Below are 25,638 nucleotides of genomic sequence, written 5' to 3' on the forward strand. Positions count from 1 at the left end.
ACTCGGGTTATCAGCGGATATCCGTGAGAAGTATCTGATATCCCCAAGGCCATGTTTTTCTTTTTCTTAATTATGACGCATACATTTTGACGTAGCACAAATTATCCACATTTGTGACCTGTTCCCTCCTTCCTTTCATAACCAGTGACTGTCGACCAATAACCAAGGTACCTAAAGTAATTCTTTGCTCAAGTCAACAGCGTCGATGGGACGATACGTACAATCCCAGAGGTCAAACCAAGGTACCATCATTCCGCATACTAATATACGGGTAAGTGATCAGAGATGATACTGAGGAAAATCTGCAACACTAGGAAAGACTTTAAAAGTACTTGAAACAGAAGAAAACTGAAAATACTGTAAGCAAGTGCTAAAACGAATGTACAACTCGAAACTTTCCGGAAGAAGCAGGAGAGGAAGACCTAGGAAGGGCCGATCGAATGGTGTGAAAGACATATTAGGTAAAAAGGTCTTCAACTTTCATGGAACGAGAAAGAGTGTACGGTAAGAGGTGTGTGTGTGTGTGTGTGTGTGTGTGTGTAAGGGGTTTTGCACGCGGCCGATAAGCCTTCAGTGTAGATGAATAAATGCTTTATTGTGGAAGTTATCAACACAAGCGTTAATCCATGATTTGGCAGGCAGACGTATGATAAGCGTCAGCGATGGCTGTCTTATCTTTCCTCGGAAACCACCCAGTCTTCTTATGTAGTGTCTTAAGCAGGATATGACACAAGGGCTAATAGTGGTGAAGATTACACACACACACACACACACACACACACACACACACACACACACACACACACATATATATATATATATATATATATATATATATATATATATATATATATATATATATATATATATATATATATATATATATATATATATATATATATATATATATATATATATATATATATATATATATATATATTAATATATATAAATATATATATTAATATATATATAATATATATATATATATATATATATATATTATATTCATATTATATATATATATATATATAATATATACAAGGCCATATAAAACACTATTAATTCATATTAGCCTATATATATAATATGAAAATATAAAATATATATGTATATAGATATATATAATAATATATTTGATAAATGATATATATATATATATATATATATTCCTATATATATATATGGTTGAGATAAATAATTGCTACCAATACCTAATTTTCAGGAAAATATAGCAAATAACCGATTGGTTCATCGGGCAGGAGACAACACCTAAAACACTAAATTCTGGATTAGCTGCAAAATGAAAACTATACTGTGAGAGGCATGAGACTAGAGAGAGAGAGAATAACGCATTTGAAATGAGAGTAGGGCAGGAAGTATTCCTCGGGATGGTTGAGATGGGGGTTGGTTGCTACCAAGACCTACTCAGGGCAGGGGTCACCTTAACTGTACTTTGGCCTCCGGGCGGCATGCGACTATAGCGCATCTAAATATCTCTCTCTCTCTCTCTCTCTCCATTATGTAGGCTATGAGATAATTGTAATACTGACAAGTTCAACTGTAAGAAAGACAAACCCTTTGGTATTAAGGTTAAAATACAGGGGACAACGTCATTCTCTCTCTCTCTCTCTCTCTCTCTCTCTCTCTCTCTCTCATTAGTGGCATAACTTGTACGTGATACTAAGATCCAAAGAATCTTGGAGGGAACTGTACAACGAAGACTTCTGTTAAATATTTTTTCACTACATATAAATCAGTTTAGCCTACACACTTACCCGATTAAACTTATATATCAATTAATCAAATAACAAATATATAAACCTAATACACTGAAAGTACAGATAAGCTCAATAAAAATCCCAACGAGACGCGTCACAGGGGACAAAATAAAAGCAACACTGACCAGGGAGGAGTTCCCGAGAGATGTGGCACAACAGAAAATTCTACATGCTGGTCCGACCTGACAAAATAGATGCTTCATAACACGATTCTTTACGACCGCAGCCACTTACGCCCAGCGATTCAACATGTCAAGAATGCACCACTCACACAAGGGGGGCAGGACACGAATAAAGGGGAAATGTGAGATGTTCCTGGTGGGAATAGTGAGAATCTCTCTCTCTCTCTCTCTCTCTCTCTCTCTCTCTCTCTCTCTCTCTCTCTCACTTATATATATATATATATACACACATATATATATATATATATATATATATATATATATATATATATATATATATATATATATATATATATATATATATATATATATATATATATATATATATATATATATATATATATATATATATATATATATATATATATATACACATAGATAGGCTACATATATCACAAAACAGAAACACAACTTCACCAGAGTATATATATTCTCGCTACTCGTGTCCTTTAATTTTGTAAATTAAAGAATCTGGAATCTAAACCATCTCGTCTTATTGAAGCCTAACACAAGTCGTAAGAACACACGCACACACACACATTCATATATATATATATATATATATATATATATATATATATATATATATATATATATATATATATATATATAAAATCTGTGAAAATGTTGAGGCATTTTTTCTAGACTTTCCAGAGTGTTATGGAACTAAACATATGACAGTGAAAAACTGAGATTTTACTAGGTTCCATTCTAGCTTATCTAACCAGTTACTTATCCGGTGGAATATATAATGATAGTTACACTAATAAAATAATGGCGGGACACTTATTATACTGCAGACGTAAAAAGAACACGTAATTATTAGTACCGTAAAAAGATGCAGTACATATGGAAAGAGCGAAAAACAAGGGGACTCAATTTCCAAAAGCCCCACTCAAATCGAGAGTTCCTTTCCAACTTTTTCTCCATAAAGCACTTTTAACGCTTCCCAAGTCACCCACAACATTTATCCCAATAAGGAGAATTAGGATACCAGCACAGTATTACACGTAAAAAGTTGAAAATCAAGTTCTGTACCGTTGGTTTTATTTTGTTTTTTTACTAATCAGTGGCAATATCCCCAACAAATAGGAAAACACAGACGGTAGAATTTAACCACAAAATACAGTGGGCCTAGGCTATATTCATCTAAGAAATGAGGTATCCAGGTCTCTCTCTGAAGTATCAACAAACCCAACTCTGGCAAAGCGATCGCTATACCTGATAACTCCCAGTTACCTACTCTTGAACAGAAAAAGGCTGGAAGCTTCAGTTAATACCTAAAGGAGATTGTTCCACAAACTTCTCAAAGTGAATGGTATATGAATGATCGTGCGAACCGGTTGACCTTCGAGTTTGTGACATCCACACAGCGTCTGGGATTGTGAAGCATGACTTGGACAATCAAGAAGTTACTTGAGAACGCCTGAGGTAATCCCAGACCACCTCACCATAAAAAAACTATATAATCAACTGGGCCTAATAATCACAGCAGCAGAGAGAAGAAAAGGCCCAAACCATAAACATAAAACGCCAGATATTAAACTCAAATCTTACATAACCAACCTATTATACAAAATCATAAATAATCATAAACATATTAGACATCCTGACCAATTTCTGGTCTAAAAAATAACATCATCATCAAACGGACGTTAGCAACCTTACAGAAATTAACAAACATACAACAGGAAAGCAATAAACACAGTATAGCTCTTAATATTTCATGACACATCAGAATATATATAACTATATCTCAGGATCAACAAGCCAACATTTTTATAAAAGTCAAGATATTCAAAGGTACACAAATTCTCTTGCACTTTTCTAGAACAAGAAAAGAAAATCCAAAAATATTTCCAATGATACCTCAGAGCAACCAAGTATAATTTAAATAGGAAAAAGAGACAACTAAGCAGACCACAGTAAAAAAAGGACCAAGAGAACAAGGTAGTATTCAACCTTGCCGAACATATTGAATTATTACAAAGTTAATTATTACAAGTCTCTCCCTAACATGAGACCAATACTCAATAAAAACAAAACGTCCCCGCATAAATCCGAATGCGCTGCTCAGAGGAGACACACATGCACCATCTAGAAAGATCATGCCCAACCTCTTGTCCTTCACAGACGTAACACTGATAATTTCTATGTTGAAAATACTGACATATCACAGACGGTTTTCATTTGAACATGCAAATCATCACTGTGGAGATAAGCGCAAAACGGAAAAAATATTTAGATAATGATCTTGGAAGCTTTTAAACAAAACCCTCACCTTCCCCGCCCAGAGTATTCATATCCGTATTCAATTAATTATATTAGCCTATATTGTTTTACGAAAGATGAAGAGGGAGCTTGAGGGGGGCTAAGACGAAACAAGTAAAAAATGCGCCAAAGAAACAGTTTTCTGTACATCGTATACTCAAGGCCACCGAAAATATATCTATCTTTCGATGGTCTCTGTATAATGCTGTATGAGCTGCGGCCCATGAAACTTGAACCACGGCCCGGTGGTCGCATGGGCTATATATCGTTTCCACATGCACGATTATGGCTAACTTTAACCTTAAATAAAATAAAAACTACCGTGGCTAGAGGGCTGCAATTTGGTATGTTTGATGATTGGAGGGTGGATGATCAACATACCAATTTGCAGCCCTCTACCTTCAGTAGTTTTTTAAGATCTGAGGGAGACAGGAAAAGTGCGGACAGAAAAAAGTGCGGACGGACAGACAAAGCCGGCACAACAGTTTTCTTTTCAGAAAACTAAAAAAGGGTTATCAGTAAAGAGTAGAATCCTCTCCATTCAAGAGGGTAAGAGCATGGACGTGAAGGGAATACATGGAACAATATCGAGAGTATGGAGAGAAAAAAAGAATACAGATCCCTGACTTGAAGGTCATTCATGGTAAAAAGATAAAGGCGTGGAGAAAGCAGATCTCCACGGAAAAACAATAACCATACGGAAACAGCCAATTGTGGCTGTCAGTTATAATGGAAAAATGGGCAGATCTGATATGGAATATGACTGAATATCTTTTTACTAAGAATGAAATCCTAATCAAACAATGCAAAAAGCTATATCTTAATTCTAAAAATCTCTTCCTCAGTCACAAGTAGAATTTTACTTCAATACTCTAAATCATCCTCAAATTTTGAACAAAAATTAATTCTCCAATTCTAGCAAACATCCACACTCATTCTCAGCCTCTGATGCTTAATGACACTATCCTCATCCATACATTAAGCAAATTCAGTTGGCCACATACTGTATAACATTTAGCGAGACCTGATACAAGACCCTAACTGTGAACAAAGGGACGAATAATTGCGAATTTTGCTGCTCCACTGCAGAGTCCGTTCAGGAATGAAACTCACGTGGCACACATATTTATCGTACAAAATCAAATTACTGAAACATAGAATACCGTAATATATTTACTATATGAATGACTACATTTATATATACTTAATTGTGCTGTGCAAGGGATCTCTTAGTTTCTGATACTTACTCGTTTTTGTGGTTGATCTACGGTGCTGGGACCAGTAAATGAATAACTAGATTTGGATGCGGCTGATTGGCGATACGAACTTGTTTTAAAAAAATTCGACTGACAGACACGAAACCGTTGAAAATTAAGAAACTGTTTTTTCCTAGAATTAGAATTCTACTAAATTTTGATTTTCCGGTTAAAATGATTGTCGATACTGCAATTAATTTTTCCGTGTTAACTAAAATATGTTTATACTCAGTTATACATAGCAAATATTTAAGAGTGCCATAATTGTAAATCAACATTACATGACAATAAAAATGTTCTCTCTCTCTCTCTCTCTCTCTCATTAATGCACCCGCATGTGTTCAGAATGCCATACACCCGTCAACAACAGATGAGTCTCCTAAAATCATGAACAGCATATAGGCTAAATCTTGCATATCTTACATCTTCTAAAGCAGTAGCTACATTAATACTCTTAATACAAAATATATTTTAAAAATCAAACAGTGCAAATGAAATATATTTGAAAAATAATAAATGTAAAGAAAATATATTTGAAAAATAATAAATGTAAAGAAAATATATTTGAAAAATAATGCAAACACAGAAAACATACTCGAAAAATACAGTAGTACATAGAAAACACGTCTTGAAAGATCAAAAAGTGCAAGTGCTGGTCTCATAATTCAAGAGGCAATATATACATAAGTGAAAAATACCTTCTAACCAGATTTCTCATTTACAAAGCAAATTGAGTCCGTCTAGCCCAATAAAAGACTTTATCCTTTCAATCGCTCTGTTTTCTTTTGGAATCACTCCTATTGGACCTAATTTCGTCCATCAGAAGAGCCCCTTATTATGTCAGTTATACTTTGTCATTTCTGTGCCTAACTTTCACTGTTATATTTTTAAAGCGGATACCTCTCTGGCTACTTGAATATTTTGCAAGTTTCCACAATTTTTCAGTCCCAAGGTACCCATATCTTATCGAGTTAACTTAGCTCTTTAGAAAATATAATATATATATTATATATATATATATATATATATATATATATATATATATATATATATATATATATATACACGTCTCTAGCGCACACATATATATGCATAAGTATATATATAAATACAATGTGTTTTCTATCATCTCATATCTCACCCACCCACCCACCTCTCTCTCTCTCTCTCTCTCTCTCTCTCTCTCTCTCTCTCTCTCTCTCTCTCTCTTTCAACAATGGCCTTCTACCCGCACCATCACAATGATCCCTTCATTGTTCCCATTAAGACGAAATGCAGCTACGATGATGCTGGAAAATGGCAGTCAAGTGTGTCCTGAAAGCACCAAGAGGCATAATTTGGAGACATTCCTCTCCATTATGGTTACTTAAGTGGCGTTCTTCAGTTTCATAAGATTGAAAATAAAAACTTCAAAAAAATTGCATTCAGATTTAATATTCTGAAAGGCAATTCCCAACTCACTAATGTCCTTCTGAATTCTATATAAAAAAATTACTTTTACTACGTTACAACTTGGAAATTTCCTGTATCACGTTTGCCTCTCAATCGTGATGTAAGACGACTAGAGACATAAGTAACATTCTCTAGAATTAGGACTTTTTGTCTTTTATTAAGGGGCAATTAAAAAAAATTTTTTTTAGAAGAATTAAAACTTTCATTTTCATGGTTTTCCAGCTTATAAGAAAAAACTGAATTCTGATCAATCTGTTAAATCTTGTTACCTTTGTCATTCTGTTATTAAAAGTTTCAGATATGGCAGTCACATAAATCACGTTCAATATCCAATACTATTTCTTCCAAATAATCATAATAAAATCATAAGAAAAGGAGCACTCTGTCGGGTATGACAAGAGAACCCACCATGCACTGGGCTAAAGTAACCCAGTAGGTCCGTTTTCAAAGGTACTCCCCAAGATCAATGCCAAGTGAACGACACCCATTGTGGACCGCGTAGTGGAACAGAGCACTGGAATATCACAGAAAAAAGGGGGGAGGGGAGGGGGAAGAGGCTGGGCTTTGTTGCAGCCCAGGACAAAAGCTTTACTGACACACGCCTACGAGAGAAGAGAGAGAGAGAGAGAGAGAGAGAGAGAGAGAGAGAGAGAGAGGCCTATTTATATAAGCTTTTAGCATCAACATTTTTTTGCTTTATACAGATTTTTACGCTGAAGCAAAATGGTTAGCAAGGAAAGTGATTTCTCTTATTTTCTCTTACAGCAAATTACAATTAACCATTAAAATGCCCAAGTGATTATAACATACTCCATCTTAACTACACTTACTTCAAGTGGCTAGTAGAACCTCCGCAAATAAATATCAATGACCTTATCAAATCAAATTCATTGAGTTCTCTCAAGTTTACGCTTTGTATGTTATTTATTAGCCCAACATTTTCTCCCATAAAACTTCTACAGCATATTCCTACTGATAAAGCGGCCAAATTTAAAAGAAAATGTCCTTGAGGTTTGAGGTAATGTGCACAGATGATTTCGAGGCATCTTTATCAAAAGGAATCCCAAAACGTCTTTCAATTGATGCAGTTTTCCAGATCTTGATCCAAGGACACTCCGATGGAGAAGGACGCCCTCGCTCGGTGCCTAGGTCATTCACCCTGCTGCTGTGGCCAAATCCTGGAAACGCCTCATAGCACACAACAGCCTTGCAAATGAGAGAGAGAGAGAGAGAGAGAGAGAGAGAGAGAGAGAGAGAGAGAGAGAGAGAGGCATCCTGAGCCTAGACACTAAGCTAGCATGATCAATAACAAACGTGATACCCTAATTGGTTCTCCGGAGAGAACCTCTATTCATCGGCGATGCAAATCAACAGCAGGTACGTCGGGGATGTTGTAAGGTGGAAGTACCAAGCCGGTGCCGGCATGTATCAAGGAAGTACTTTCTCTTAGCTTCTCACTTTCTCTCCCTTCCTCCCTCCCACCCTCCCCCTCCCTTCAGGCACCGGCAGACAGTACGGCGCTCGTATCGATTCCTCCCCATTCATGTAGCAGCTCTACGCCGGCCTGACACTGCCTCTGCCACCACTGAGTGAGGTTCTCCCCATTTCTCGGACCCCCTCCCTTTCCCTCTCTCCTTTCTCTGCTTTCGACAATTCCTACACACCGGCGCCCTCCTAACTCATACTCTGTATCCAAATACCCCAGCTGCTGATCTCGTGTGTGTGAACCCTGGAACTGCACCTACCTAATCGATTGCATTTTCTACGCATCAGAACGGCCTCCCAGGCAAGAGGACAAAGGAAAACGAAATACTCGGCAACAGAATATTCATTATGACTCTTTTTAATTATTTACCTTGATTTTCCGAGTACATTTTACAGCTACCATGGGTTCACACCTTGACTTCAATATGGAACGATACAATCTGGCTTAAATTAAGGAATAAGACAAAGGGTAAGCACAATTTGCCTGGGTGATTTGTATTTTAAGGATTCTTGTATCTTAAAAATGAGATGCCATCGCCTAAATACGCTTTCTTATAATCGTCTTAATGTCACTGGGACTTTACACGCAATGAACTGTCGTCTGCTGAAATACAGCACAAAAGTCTGCTCAAATACAGCACACCGGCGTTTGTCCGCATGATTTAAGAACGTAAAAATTAAATGGTCAATAACAAACAAGACGCGTGGTCATCTATTATGTCAGTACCACTCCCCACTTACTGACATTATTATTTGCTCCTAAAGACTAGGTCGTTAGCCTAAGCAATAATGGGCGTCATTTGAATCATGGGGTACCTGCAGCCCAAAAGAGTTTACGTTGCACAACGTCTTTCATCCTTAATGAAACTGACTTTTTTTAAGCAGTTTACACAATCTACATTATAGTAAGAATATTTTTAATTATCGTATGCTACATCATAATACAAACCATTCAAAACGAGGCTACCCTCGCATAATTATATAGCCTATATCGAATTTGTTATTTTACATTTCATAAAATGAAGGTTTAACCACATTTTTATATAACTATATAAGATTCTTTCTTTACATATTAAACTGTAACCAATAAATCTATGCACTGGCGCATTTACTCAGTATTTTTCGGCATTGTGCACTTTTAGTGTCAAGACTTTCCACATTTGTTAAAAACATAGTAACGCTTATATACTTCAACGTAACACGATCTTACAATCTTACATAAATTCCCATACCTATTGAAGGATCTTTTTTTTTTTTTTGTAGCAGGCGACGCTCTCAGACCCCTTTCTTAGTTTAATTTAATTCAAAGTTCAGAGTAACTGTTTAAATCACGTTTTCTAACAAGATTCCGTCTCCTCGTATACACTTTCAAGTAATGTTAGCATTTACACTTTCATGAGTCATGTAGTTACCCTTCAAATAAGAGACATGGATGACTTTTAATATCTACAATATTCCACATACGCAGTTTATACCAAGGCTTACTGCCTTATCAACAGGCATGACCAGTATAATATTGAAGGCCGCTTTGCTGGAGCTGTATCTTTAAAAATTGAAGACTACTTGAAAGTGGCACAAACTTCTGTACTAATTTTACTCGACATTTTTCCCTACTAACATTCATCACCAAGCAATTGCACCTTACCTTCATTACGGCAGGATCATTATTGCAATGAAGGCACCTATGCACCTAGCTGGGGCTTTTCCTACGAACAGCACAAAGAACGTTGAAACGTGACAGACAATGCATGGCAGATTACAGTGACTGAAAGCAGGCAATTAAGCGAGGGCCCAGTTGACTGCAAGACACGAGTTACGCTTACAATTCTAGGTAAGGGCCTTCGCACCAGCGTCCTTGTTTTCAACTTAAAATTCTCGGGAAACGTTTTGGATAACGATACCAAAACTTAGATTTTACTTCACTGACTATCTTTGGGTAGCTAATAAACAAACTAACTATGCTAAATTAGGTTATTTTATATATGTTCATGAGTAGACTAATCTCTCGGGTGTTAGCTTCCAGTTTTCGTAAAGACTTCTGATAAAAGAATGAATATAAGAACGGCACAACACTAAGGGAAAGGGGCCCATTCAGCGCCGCTGCTACGTTATTAAATCCGTTCTTTCCCATAACTGCAACCTACCACCGTGAGCTAAGCACCTTGTACCCTTTTCACTGCTTAGGTTGAGTGAGGCACAACGGATCTTATATGAAATCGTTTCACATAGAGACCAATAACACTTCCCAACGAGGACAATTATATCAAGGCAATAAACTTAGTCATTTCGTCAAATACAAAAGACAGATTTCCTTAATTAACAATAAGATTATAATAGCATCCAGCACTTTTCCGTGGCAAAACAAGAACGATGATGCCCTTAGCGAATTTTTTCCCAGTCAGGAAGCTACCGTTTCTTTTCTCCGCAGATAGGGGTTTTGATAACCCCCGCGTGCTGATAACACTCATCTGCGAAGCCCCGAATGATCCTCGCACCTTCCAGGATATTTCGTACCCAAAAGGAACCCCGTCTCCAGCGACGACCCAGAAAGAGAAGGCGAATCTCCAGCTGGCGGATCGCAAACCTGGCACCAAAGCGCGGCGTGGGGTGGGGGTAACCTACATATAAACGCGGGTTCATAACCGCACAATGAAAGTAATTCAAGTCAAAACATTAAGGAAAATGAAATACATAAATATTTTAACCTCAATACCCTTGCTCTTGCTCTCTCTCTTCTCTCTTTCTCTCTTCTCTCTCTCTCTCTCTCTATATATATATATATATATATATATATATATATATATATATATATATATATAATATATATATAATATATATATGAGAGAGAGAGAGAGAGAGAGAGAGAGAAATTCTCAAACACATACCAAGAAATCGAAGAAAGAAACAAAAACACAAATACACAGAAATTCAGAACTAGCAAGACATCGGAGGAAATAGTCTTTGCAGTCATAAACAACACGAACATAAGCGCACGGAAGCAAAAATGCACAAGCACGAATCTAATCACGAACTAATTCTCCACAATATATATATGTATATATATATATATATATATATATATATATATATATATATATATATATATATATATATATATAGCCTATAGAGAGAGAGAGAGAGAGAGAGAGAGAGAGAGAGAGAGAGAGAGAGAGAGAGAGAGAGAGTGCGCTAACACTGCAAATTCTTATTTATATTTTAACACTGAAGGAGTGAGAAGAACAAAAATGATAACACAAAATATAGTAGAATAAAATAAAAAATCTAAAACAATGATTCGTGGAATGAGATTAAACATATTTACCTGACATATCAGAAAATGCAATATGTAAAAAATAAAAGGTTAAACGCATTCACAAAATATGGCAAGACACATTTACATGGCAAGACACATTTACAATATATACAACAGGAATGATGGGTCGATTAAAAAACCTTAATCAAATTAAGATAAATACTCATTTGCATTGTCTATGTCGCAGACGTGTTTTACGGCTTTTTTTAAATAGTTTTGAAAATGATACCATGAGTATCGAAACATCAAGTGATAATAAACAATAAAAACTACGCTATGTTAATGTTCTCCTAAGTTCCAATTCCTTATTGTGATTCCTGAAACCATTCTCTGTTACGGGCATAATTCTAGATACATAGGTACATTAATGCACAAACACACACACACACATACATATATATATAAATATATGAGAGAGAGAGAGAGAGAGAGAGAGAGAGAGAGAGAGATAAGAGAGAGAAAACTATTCAAAGCTTCCATGATAGTTATTACAGCATCAAGAATTCTACCTTAGACATTTTATAAATAACCAATAATATTACATTATTCATATTCACGATGAGACTTAGCAATTTTTATTAGATAGTACACATAATAAAACGCTTGAATTTCAAGAGAAAATTACAATGCCGGCGTTCATGACTTCCAAAAATGAGACAGGAATTGGTAATGAGATGATAAATGTAACGGAAAATAAACATGGTTCCAACCATCCAAGAAATAAGCCATTCCATCTAAAATACTACACAACAGCGATTTAAATTACTAAACCTCTTCTAAACCAAATTATTCCAAGCTTAACATACACACACACACACACACATACAGAGAGAAAGAGGGATTTCACATTCCGGTGGGTTGAGAGTTACCTCGTCGAGGCCTTTCTGTGTCATCAATACGGATACACAACCAACCTATACGATCCTTTCCTCGCCCTCAGAGAGAGAGAGAGAGAGAGAAGAGAAAATGTATACCTTAGTTTTACCAGACCACTGAGCTGATTAACAGCTCTCCTAGGGCTGGCCCGAAGGATTAGACTTATTTGACGTGGCTAAGAACCAATTGGTTACTTAGCAACGGGACCTATAGCTTACTGTGGAATCCGAACCACATTATAGCGAGAAATGAATTTCTATCACAGAAGTAAATTCCTCTAACTCTTCATCAGCCGGCCGGAGACTCGAACTTGGGCCAAGCGAGTGCTAGTCCACAGCTCAACCGACTCGCCAAACGAAGAGCTCTGAGAGAGAGAGAGAGAGAGAGAGAGAGAGAGAGAGAGAGAGAGGTATGAATTACGTAAACGTTTCCGAAATCTGAGATAACGTTTGAACGAATGAACTAGATTCATTCTAAACCCTAAAGGAGCAGATGGATTGCTCAATGTGTACAAAACAGGACCATAAATAAACCACCGGAGATGAAGACGAATGTTCCGCAGAAGAGAATAATGGCGCCTAATGTGTTCTGGAAAACGTCGCTTTTAAATAAAACTGCTTCCGCGAGAGAGAGAGAGAGAGAGAGAGAGAGAGAGAGAGAGAGAGAGAGAGAGAAATTAAATTTCAATAACAAACCACCAAGCATCTCCCACCATTCAAGGACATTATATGTTATCCTAAACACGTGGTAAACTTATAATTTTCATGGTACATTAGAGTAAGAGTCGAAGCCAGAATTTTGCCATCCTGAAAACGGGCATCCAAGATACTTCGAAACAGAACACAAAGGAAAACTTGCATCTCTCCGGAACGCGCCCTTTCGAAAGGCAAACTTCGACAAGGCTAAAGAACAAGGCTGATCTAATGCGAAAATGAAGCAAAGATTTCATGCTGTTGTATCAAATCGACTTAAAACAACCGATCTATTTATGAAAAAAAGTGTCCAGTTTACTTCTCACTTCCGAATAGTGTATGAACCCAAAATCAAACACGATAACAAACAAGGAACTAAAATCTTTATCACTTATCTATAAGGTAATTACTTCGCTTCCTTTGGGTCACTTACTTTGTAAATAAAAAAAGTGGGATTGCAACTGCATTAATAATCATTCTAATGTGTGAGAATCAACTTATGATTAAGCTGGCGTTATGCCAGCATGGGCTCTTCCTAACAGAGCACCCCGTAAATTCACTGTACAAACAAAAACCAATGCCCTCATCCAGATCCGGACGGAATAAGAAAAGTATATGGGGGAAGAGAAAGGTTGTGGGAGAGGGGAAGAATGGAGTAGCCCACAGGAGCGAGGGGAGACAGACTGATCAACTGAGTGAATAGGGACAGGCAAAGAGAGAAGTTCGCTGCCCATGCACGTCAGTATCAAACCTTTTCATCATTCAGTGGTAAAAACCGATCACTGCGGTATGCATAAACGATCAGGCACATTCCGTTGATGCCACTCTGTTGACTTAAATAGTAAATAAACGGGGCCTGGTAGTTAGTCAGCTGTGGCGCACAAATGCGCATGATTGGAGTGAAGAGGTATTATATATATATATATATATATATATATATATATACTATTGCCTATATATATCTATATATATAGAGGCATCGCTTGAAAGCTGAGTATCCATTCTTCAACAATGAATGTCCGAAAACGTTACTCTTGTGCTGATAAGGTGGTTCCAAAAACATCAATGACGCTTTCACAATTTCATATCAAGCAGTCTATAATCAAATACAGAACTGACTGCCGTTTAACAACTTCTTTCTGATAAAATGGTCCGAAATGCATGGCTATAAAATAAAACACATAAGAACCAGTGAAAGTTCAGCAAAGGCAGCAAAGGATAGGAAGCCCTTATCACGTTCCAATAGCACGATAATCCCGGAACAATCGGCGACTGACACGGTCGGATAATGTTAACGTACCCTAAACAGATAAACAAAATTATTAAAAAGTATGTTGAATGAGACTGAATTATATATATACTTGTAATATATATATATATATATATATATATATATATATATATATACACACTCTGTATAGGCTATAGCACGTGTTGATGTTACACATTTGTTTTCTTTAACCCAGATACCATCTACAACGGTCGACCGACAACTACTATAGTAGGAACCTAATTCACGGCTACAATACCGTTCCTGCTCGTCCGCTTCGAGAGTTACTGAGGTCTGGTTCCTTAGTTTGTGAATTGTTGCCACTAAACCAGAGTAGCCAGAGAGCGAGCTCATACGCTAGAAAATGCCACTCTAATGAAGTCTGTATTTGAAAGAGAGAATACTGACAGACACTTGTGTAAAAGTAGCCTATATCAAACATCCCTTGCAAAAATTCCTACGCCTGAAAATGTAGTAGAAAGATTCTTCGACTCACGTCAAGCGTCCGAGGAGTTTCAAGGGGTTATATTGAAAACCAATAAACGAACCCAAGGTCAAGACTGACAGCCACGAAGAATGTCAAAGACGAACAAGTTCTCAAAATAATGGACATCATTTATTTTATACCTATCGACTTTATGAATATGATCCGCAACGCATAATGAATACTTGAAAAGCATCACTTTATGCATGTTTACCTGAAAAACTTAGGGGTTACGAACATGATTTAAAACTACCTTAAACTTGCATGAATAGGGGCTGTTGGCTGAATATGAAATTCTGGACGGGTCCCCGTTACGATACTTACGCCTATAGAAGCAAGATAAACAACATAAATTATCGAATTCTATTTTCATAAACGCCTTCATTATTAACGAAAATATTGTACGGAATATCATGCAGGAGAAATTTAACTTTGGTGGAAAAAACACTTAAGAGTAACAGCTGCGCCTCGGCTCTTGTTCATAAAAATGTTTAGCAATTTAGACTTAACGAATTTTCCCAGCTCCTTAAGTTAACATCTGCCACTTTACTGCATTTCTTAAGTGCATCATACCTACAAGATGATTAATGAATGACGGAGAGAACGTGAGAAATACATGAAGATTGGATCTATCACTCTAGGGGTGGGGGATTACCTTGTCGAGGCCTATCCCCATAAGGATTAAACATTAATTCATCAGAGAGAGAGAGAGAGAGAGAGAGAATTTTTCGGCGGTTTGACTATCGTGTGTGTACTCGTAAATTATTTGCTGCAGCTACTAAAGTATTCTAGTAACAGCAGATTTAACATCAGTACTGGAAGGAAGTTCCTGACTGATTTGGAACTGGGACAAAATAACAGATGCAATACACCTAAACTCGATTGCCATGATATCCCCGGAATTTATTTAAACTGTTTGAATATGTCTAATGGTCGTTCAGCGGTTAGGATGTAGGTCCAGCGGGGAATCACGTCTTCAAGTCTGGAGAGGCTGACAGAGTAGACGGCGCACGAGTAATTTCGGAGGGGTTATGTTACGGATTTGGTTGGGCCAAACTACTCTGATCTCATTTCTTGGATTGTGGGATTGATGGACAAATGAAGGTATCGGTATACTTGTTAACAATTCCTCTCGGAATTTACATACAATAAAATATTACATCGTTAGGCCTACGCCGGAAGCTACTAGTTTCATGGCTTTAGCCAAGCATGTCAGGGGGTCCACGCAAGTTTTCATCATTATTATTTTTTTAATCTACATAGCCCACACTCAAGTTGATATCATCTGGCAATGGATAGCTGGTAAGGAAACCATATTGTAATTGGTCTAATTAACAGTCTCCACAGCGTGTGGATTGTGTTGCCCTCCCACTGCCCTCCCTCCTCTCTCTCTCTCTCTCTCTCTCTCTCTCTCTCTCTCTCTCTCTCTCTCTCCGAGAGAGAGAGAGAGAGAGAGAGAGAAGAGAGAGAGAGAGAGAGAGAGAGAGAGAGAGAGAGAAAAAAATTTTTGTTTAAATTTTTTTAGTAAGACTTTGTTTCCAAATATTAAAAATGAGGAGTAGTTGTGTCAAAATTTTCAAACTTGGCATACGTTACAACACTCGTCACTCAACATTACAAAAAAAAAAACTCCCGCTACAAAATCACATTAGGAGATCTTTGAAGGTAAAGCCTTGTAAACAAGCAGAGGTAGCATATGTAATTAATTACAGATAAACTAACCTACCAGAGTATTAGACATTAATTACTTACACATACTCGACCTTGTACAAGGGAAAAAAAAAACACTTGGGTGGGAAAATTAGTGGTCAGCCTTATACTTCGGTAATCTCTCCATCATTATTAATGTTTCAAAACTGGTTTTCATGTTTGCTCACATGGGGGAGGGCCGGATCTACGCAAAATTTTTAGCCACCGTCATGTTTGGAATACGCACAGGCCTTCGGTGCTCAACCACATCTCATCATCATTTCCAATAATACCATTAACTCTTAAAAACGTTTATTTATCTAACCTCTGTAAGTTCGATATTGTTACAAAATTCCATTACACATCAAATATAACTGTTTAAAACTGTACCCACTGTCAGGAAAAAAAAATGGAGAACACTAGGCCTAGGTTCATAACCAACTGAAGATGAAAACCTTGCTGGCGGCTACACAATATCACAAAGCCGGGTTAGGTCTATACAGTATCTGCCTATAAACTCTATTGAAAAAATCAGATTATAGCCTATTATATGCAGTACACCACCTGTAATTCAGTCAACACTAGTATCTCTTTCAACTGCCTCAGATGCTGGAAGGGAGATTCTGCGCGGCCCAGCATCGATGTCAAGCGATTCTTCTTCCACCTCCCCCCCCCTCCCCCTGACTCCCCTAACGCAGTGACATCTGCTGAGGTCAGAAAATGACTAAAAACTCGCCTAGTTCACCCAATCGATAAATCATTAATACTTTTCCTACAACATTAATACACGGTTTCGATGTCTTTGTTCTTCCTCCTTCGCTGGTGTTAACGAACGTGGACCGAATGAGCGTGAGTCTGGCTACCTCCCACATGATCAATGACAGTCGCCCTTCATTATCGGCAGCCTCGCAGTTTCCACGAGCTTCCTTAAAAAACCACAGCACAGCAAAATACAATACTTAACAGGTTGGAATGGAATGGTAGGCCGTCTTAAAGAGTGATGATCTTCATCACAGAGAGCAGCTGTGGTATACAGGGGTACAACGTACCACTCAACCCGGTGCACAAAAATCAGTGGGCTTTAGTTTAATTTTAAAACACCTGAGTACCTAAGGGTGGCTGTTTCACTAAAAGTGCCTCTTTTATTGTAAAACAACTGAAATAAACCTTCACTTACCTTTATAAACCGGTTCGTCTGTATTCCTTTTAAAACGATAGGAAAAATATTTACACTGCCTCCCGGATCACAGTCTCACCAAGACTAACTGGCCCTTGTTTACAATTTAACGATTTAGTGGCAAAACTTGTCGTACTGCATTGTTTGCTTCTGGATATTTCTCTTCAAACTTCTAAACGGTACCACTTATCAGATATAATCAATAATATTTATCACTACTGCAGGTTGTCTCTTTAATCAAAACTTAATATAGCAATGTTCTCCTCCGCATCGTACGTTTGACAACGCGGAGACTCGACAGATGATTATGTTGCCTAGAGCCGCAGTCATCGGATGCGTTTTCCGCAATTGTATCTTCTCCCTGGAAATCGTATACATAGTCTTGTGAACTTGGGAATACAACGCAACGTCTATTTAAAACCCTTTCTAAGCTAACCAAGAATGTCTTACAAGGGAGGAATGTAAATCTTTCAGTAAAAAAATATCCGTTTTCTCTCTTTGGTATTAAATTCAGTAACCCAAAAAATTCTTAACTCGAGCACCTTGAAAAAAAAAACCTGCAACCAATAAACGTTTTAATTAAAGAGATCCTTCTTAATGCAAATTAGAGAGCCTTTAGAGTTACGCGCCATATTGAAACATTTAGTGTCAGAAATCAAGAATATAGAGAGTAATCTAGAAGTAATCAATGTATCTCACCCCTTCCTTACAGACTATACGCATTACTAAATTTGACGCACCTGTCTTATCTCTCAGGAAAATCACACATGACTTCTGTAGATTCAATAATTTCCACCCCATGGAATTGTAAATCTATACACACACATACAGTATATATGCATAATATATATATATATATATATATATATATATATATATATATATATATATATATATATAAAAGAGGGTTTCTGGTCATTAATTCAAACAGTTTTACCTGGAAGGGAACTGTTCCATACCGCATACCTAAGGAGTCTTAAGATGTGAGGGGCTTCTCACTTGCCTTTCCGGTCTAAAGCAAATCTTCAGACCAGCTGAAAAGAGAATACCTCAGAATAATAATAATAAAATAATAATATTGTGCAGATGCAAGCATTAGAAAAATATTACTGAGAAGACATATCTAAATATATATATATATATATATATATATATATATATATATATATATATATATATATATACTGTATACATACACATGAATATATAAATAAATATATATATATATATATATATATATATATATATATATATATATATATATAATGCAACTATTTCAACATCAGTTGTGGTAAGCCAAATGTACTGACATCAGTATTTTGAATTAACAAACATTTGAATTTCTGTGAACGCTGAATGCTGTTTTAAATCAAATTAAGCAGTCGTTATCATGCAATTATTGATGCTGATGTTCACAATGCGCATTATATCTCAATAAAATTTCCTGCGCAATAACTATATATATATATATATATATATATATATATATATATATATATATATATATATATATATATATGTTACAGAATCAACATGCGTAATCAGTCATTACGCGTAATGACCATTCAGTCATCCGCATGTGCACTTGGGGAACATTGATCCCCAGGAGCTAGTACTAAACACGGCGAAACGGTGAGTCACCTGCACTGTTTCGCCGGGTTCAAGTCAAATGTTTCGCCGTGTTTAATACTAGCTCTGGGGATCAAATGTCCCTAAGTGCATTACGCGTGATGACTGAAATTTCAGTCATTACGCGTAATGACTGATTACGCGTGTTGACTGTAACATATATATACTGTATGTTTGAGTGTGTGCGCGCGTGCGCATGCACAAAACCATGCGTATTTATAGTAAACAACGCTACAACCTTCATGAACCTTACAGCAAAGTCCCAAAACGACCATGAAAACGAATCCGCAGCTTACTAATTATACAGACAATATTAGGCCGATAGCCTAGTCGTTTGCCTCATTGGGTTTGTCAAGGTTGGTCAAAATTGTCTGTAAACCTTCTAAACAAGGTCCTTTCTAAACTCCTTCACGGGTTCTGCTTAGAGCTTCCTCTAAACCGTATCTCTTCATCTGGCTGATGGACGGAACCTTGTTTTGTATACTTTGCGAAGGTTTGTTTACTTTTCTCAGAGCATCAGTCGCATGGTCTACTTCCCCTGAGGGCTGGTTGGCTGTTAGCCTTCTCCTGTCTGCCTTTCAGGAGAGATGTTTAACTTCCTCAGTTTTCGTGGTCCTATGGGCTGTTTCATGTCTTCAGCGAATGTGCATGCATTATGGGTAATACATTAATCACGATATATACTTTTCCACATCTCATGCGAAATTATTTAACGTTTTTGTCTCAGCGTTTTTTGCTGCTGCCTGCGCTTGCCCCTACCTCTTTGTGGCGTCTGGTGTTTGTTGATTATTCTTGCATATCACGCCAAGATATTATTATTATTATTATTATTATTATTACATTCCCGGTGTACTTTAGACTATATAACTGCCGTCTTCAAAGAATGTTTTATAACAAGAGATAACCAACCATTAAGTGTATGCCCTCCCTGATAGTTTTACTTTAAAACTAGTGTGCCCAGACCGCCTAGTCATTTTCTGAAATCTACCAGATTAACCAGGTTATTGTTATTCAAACGTAAGTTTGAGCCATAAAGGAAAAATGTAGGAATTACAAAAGTTCACATGTACACTGGATAAAATTGCCCATAAAACTGTAGATCACATTTCAATTCTGTGTAGAACTGTCATCCGTGACGGGCTCGCCTGATGGCCTCCAAAAATAAATAAATAAACAAATTAAATAAATAAATAAATAAAGGATGAGGATACGATAGTCAAGGATCGTCGCTAAGAAAAAAAGAAAAGGTTACTCTGGATGCTTTTCTGTTTTGTTCCTTTATTGGAAATACTGAAGCCGATATGGGAATTTCGCCATAATTTTCAAATGTATAAAGCGCAAACGAGCGTAGAACTCTGCTTTTGAAACGCTCTGCACCATTTTCTTTGTTTTCCCATTTACATCGTTTACGTATGTGGGTGTTGCTTTAGCTAGACTCATATTCTCTGTTATTCACTTTTTTGACACAATGGTATTTTATTCACGGAAATCCACGCGTATATTTATGCATTTTGAATAATAATTATTATCGAGAAATAAATGTCATGGCTGGGCCCACTGATTCGGAGAACCCTATTGAGTGCCGTAACGTAAACATCCGGTGCACCCTGATAATTAAAGTGCGTCTTCCCTTGATTCTGCACTTCTTGTTATTTATTATTAGTCATAATACCCACAGAATTTATATATCTTATTCAATGACCACAGTCACTGTGACGCCAATTACTGTGACTGCTGCTACTTTGGCTCCATGGAATCCGACTAACATTGCCTCTCCTCAAACTTCAACTCTGCACTAATACCTCAGTCTAAAGGATTTGGATCCTATGTTACCTAAACTACGTATTTCCATTAACCTGCTAAGCAAGCTTATGTGTGCAAAAGAAAATTATGAATAACTGAAATAACAAGCGAGCGACGAGATTCAGGATTACGGCGCTTATTAAAATACCCATTCAAGATAGAAAAACGACTCCATTGTTCTAGAAATATACGATGTAATAACCTTTCGTACATTAATAAGTCAAAGTTAGAATACCGCTTAGTGTGAATGTCAGGGTTGATGATGTGTTTTGTAATGACATTTCGGTCGATGTTTGTCTTTAATTATTAGTAATTTCTATCAGTATTTTGCCACATTCTCTCTCTCTCGGTATCGTTTAAATGTGTTTAAATTTTAAATGATAAATTCTGATTCTCAATTCATCTTTTCACATCAGTAGTATTAATATAAGGAACATTCACAATAGTTTGTTGCCCACCTATCGGGGTATTATTATTATTAAGCTAATGTAAAACAGTAAAAGAAGACATAAATAAATTATGAAAGGAGACTTATACCAGCTTGGTCAACAAGAAAGTATTTGCACCAAGATTTTAATTAAGTTTCAACGATATAACTACAGGTTCGGGAAGGTCGTTCCACAATTTTGTCACAAGAGGAACAAAACTTCTAGAAAATTTTGTCGTAATAATAATAATAATAATAATAATAATAATAATAATAATAATAATAATAATATCGCAGAATCACTCAACAACGAGCTTCCTTTGTATCTTAAGCTCCCACTTGAACGGATGCAAGAGGTTTCAATCCCATCTACATCGTTAATCCGGGTCAGCGGTGCTTGCGAACGCACGTCCGCCGAATGCTTTTGTGTGCTTTGTAAGCCTAATCATGTTATTTCGTACTGATAGCCATCCCTTTCTTGTATGCTTAGTGAATCTTTTTCGTACGCATAGTCTGCTTCATCCTCTCCGTTTGTGAACAGTGAATATGTATCGTAATTTGTAGCTGTTCACGCAATGCCATCCCCATAATTGTGTTCTACCTGTTTTGAACTGGAAATGCGGTCATTTTTACATACCTACTTGGATGCGAGTTTAATCACATGACAAGGTTGAAAAACTGCAGGCCTGTTCTAATGACGACTGAAGCTTACTAATAATCCTTGAGCTCAAAGAAAAATGTCAACCTTATCAATGATTTAATCTTACTTGCACAATACTTGGGCAGAATGTCTTCCACTTCACTCAGACCAGGGAGTGTTACACAAGCCATGTTTTTGTTTAAAATGCTCTAAAACCACAATGAAGTGACAACCATCCTACACAATCCTATTGGACGTAGTTTTTCTATCAGGAAATACTTTGTACATAGAAATAAAAAAATCGACTCCCAATTAAAACTGACAACACGGAATTGTGATTATAAATGCCCCTAACTACGGCGTTAAAAGCTAATATTACGTATTGAACGAGCTGTAGACCATACGGAACCACAACACAAATAGAAAAAGCACAGCTTCACATTTGTGCTTCACTTGCTATTTGTTTTTTGACCACCGGCAAATTCCAGACCAAAATTTCTTTGGTTTTTGGTAACAAACCACAACGTCAAGCGTGTTAACTTAGTTCTGTATGAAGGTTACTAATGACCAATCAATCTACGACAACGACCATCTACAGTATTCTCGTTCAAGTCTAGACTCACCATTAGGTACGATTTCGTTCATCCAGATGACACTACGTGCGGTCGTTAAGCAGAACTGGTTGGAAATGACTCACGCCAGGCGACAGACGCCAAAGGGTGTAGCGCACCGACCACTAGCACCCAGATGACAGGCGATATAAGCACGATAATTGCTCTGCAAAAAAAAAAAAAAAAAAAAATATTATTTTTGTAAATTTCCTCTAGAAGCGGTAAACGTGAAAGAATAATGCATTTAAGGTCTTTGCCTAAAATGGCAGTTTTTTTGTTGCGTGACCATGTGGTTATTCTGCCTTCACTTATTGAAAATTAAACTCAAAAATTTTTTTTCAGAAAATGACCGAGACTTTTAGGTTGATAACCACTAGTCACGTCAGTAGTAATGAATGCTTGAATACCAAAAATATTTACAAGTGCACTTGCAAGCCTCTGACAAATTGTAAACAAAGTATGAAATTCGTCCTTGACCACTGATTTTATGGTAACTCACTCAAACATTCATTATACTAATGTGTGAGATTGATATTAAATCTGTATTTATGAGCAGTTTTTTACAATTCATTGAATGCCTTAAAAATCCCTATATTTCCTGATGACTGGAGTTGTTTCCACAGCAACAAAGACTCATTATCAATATCCGGTTGAGGGTGACCATCTGAGAGGGCCACAACATTTCACCAAAAAGCATTCTCATAGTTAAAAAAAAAAAAGTCTTTATCTACGCTTCTTAAATGAGTTAACAATGTAAATGAAGTTCCTGTTCACAAAACAAAAGCTATCCTTCACATGACAGCCAAACTTTAATTATAAATGCAATGCTTGCACGATGATCATGAACTTTAAACTGCTAATTAAGGGTAAATCCTTTTTCTTGGTTACTCACATCTAGCTCCCTTTCAATCACTAGTTCCACTTCACTCCAGTTTACTCTGTAAAGGCCCTCTACTTAAATCAATTTGTCATATATATATTTTTTTAATGGCTTGTTCTTGTGAGTCATAGCTGCTTTTGAATAGGTATGCTTCTGGCTTCTTCTTGAATAAGTCTAGGCACCAGTCTCCTAAACCTTTGGTTTTGTACTCTTTAATTCAGTGTAGATTAATTTAAGCTGGATTAAAAATTGTTGTGAACTCACTTGGGTGAGAGCCTATCATGATAGGATTTCATATTTACAACTTTGGCAGTCTTATTTAGTATGCCAAGTAGCTTCAACAAATAATTTTGCAGTCTCTTATGATAGGGCAGTTACACATTTATACTTCTGCACAAAATCCTTTTGCTTCCAAAAACAGCAAACATGCTGCTTCTTTACCATGCAACTGAAGTCTGATAAATATTCATATCTAACCATATTAACTGTTCAGCTCTTCTCTGCAACTATATTTCAAATTCATATTTATTATCATGGGATATTTTTCTACTTTCATCAAAGAACACCATCCAAACCCTAATATGGACCATTCTCTCAAGTCTCAGCATTACTGACTTTTCTCAGTCTTAATTAAGACACCCCTTAATTAAGACTAGTATTACAGTTCCCAGATAATTAAACTTTGGCCTTCTCTACACTGTCCACCCAAAAGAAAAATTTCTCTTTTACTTTTCTTGGCATTTTTATTAAATTTTTTTTTCTTTTACGTCTATTTTCATACCGTATTCCATTTCCACGAAGTGTTTTTTATAAACCCATACAGAACCTGAGATTGAAACAATACATGGGACCTCCTTAGATGGTTGGGATGTATGAAATAAAGGGACAGCAGAAGCACTGTAAGTCTATGGTTATTAAACAGTAATTATGACAAAATGGTGAGATGACTTGATATTAAAAGATGAACTCTGTAAAATTATATTTCAAATCAGAGTTCAGTGGTTGCTCATACTCATTTCATTAGTCAAAGAGAATTCCTTGGAGAAACATAACATTTAAGTGGAACTAAATGTATTGCTTGGATGAATAAAATTCCGCGGAGCTACGATGCAACAAAGACAGCATTGGAAAAAAGGACTTTTCAGCACAGGTTTCTCCAGGAACTAAAACGCTCTAAATCAATTACAGGATAACCAGAAATAATTACTGATGGTGCTGATGAATGTATTTCACATTGCTAAAGCAAAATCTTACATGGTTCTCATGTTCTCCACTATCTCTCCTTCTGTCATTCATGTCACACAGTACAGCTAAAGATCTATCACTCTCCCAATTGTAATGCATATGTATTCTCTGACTCCTATAGAAACGACTGCTCTGTGACCTGATGAAAATCCAGAATTAAATACTACTGGTTTTACTTTAAGCTAACTTTATACAAGTCCTTGCCTAGAGCAACCAATAGGTGTGGTAATGTGTTAAAATCTATAAGAGGAGAGGCCTGGTTTGGTCTTCTCGATTTACCCATCCAACCAACTACATTGCAAACCTGAATAAAACTTCTCTCAGCTTATTTCTACATCTCCACTTAATGCATTTAGTGTTATCTGGGACAAGGGTCTCTTCACAATTGGAAAAAACCAATTAACTTTTAGAGACAGTATTGAAACATTTTCATCAACTGTGACTCTTTTCTGAACACAGTTTATAAACAACATTT

General features: G+C 36.6%; 1 protein-coding gene across 50 annotated transcripts in view; it reads right to left on the reverse strand.

The window, feature by feature from the left end:
- LOC136836526 (prominin-1-like) overlaps positions 1–23,124 on the reverse strand; it is a 420,188-nt gene extending 397,064 nt beyond the window's left edge. For 37 of the 50 annotated variants that reach the window (XR_010852420.1, XR_010852417.1, XR_010852416.1 and 34 more), the window contains exon 1: positions 17,929–18,057. The gene's annotated coding sequence lies outside the window, so the exon portion shown is untranslated. Of the gene's footprint in view, positions 1–17,928; positions 18,058–23,050 lie in introns of those variants that run through there. The other 13 variants (XM_067100941.1, XM_067100918.1, XM_067100911.1 and 10 more) reach the window with 8 other exon arrangements.
- Between the last annotated feature and the right edge of the window lie 2,514 nt (positions 23,125–25,638).

Source organism: Macrobrachium rosenbergii, chromosome 56, assembly GCF_040412425.1.
Source record: "Macrobrachium rosenbergii isolate ZJJX-2024 chromosome 56, ASM4041242v1, whole genome shotgun sequence".
NCBI lineage: Eukaryota > Metazoa > Arthropoda > Malacostraca > Decapoda > Palaemonidae > Macrobrachium > Macrobrachium rosenbergii.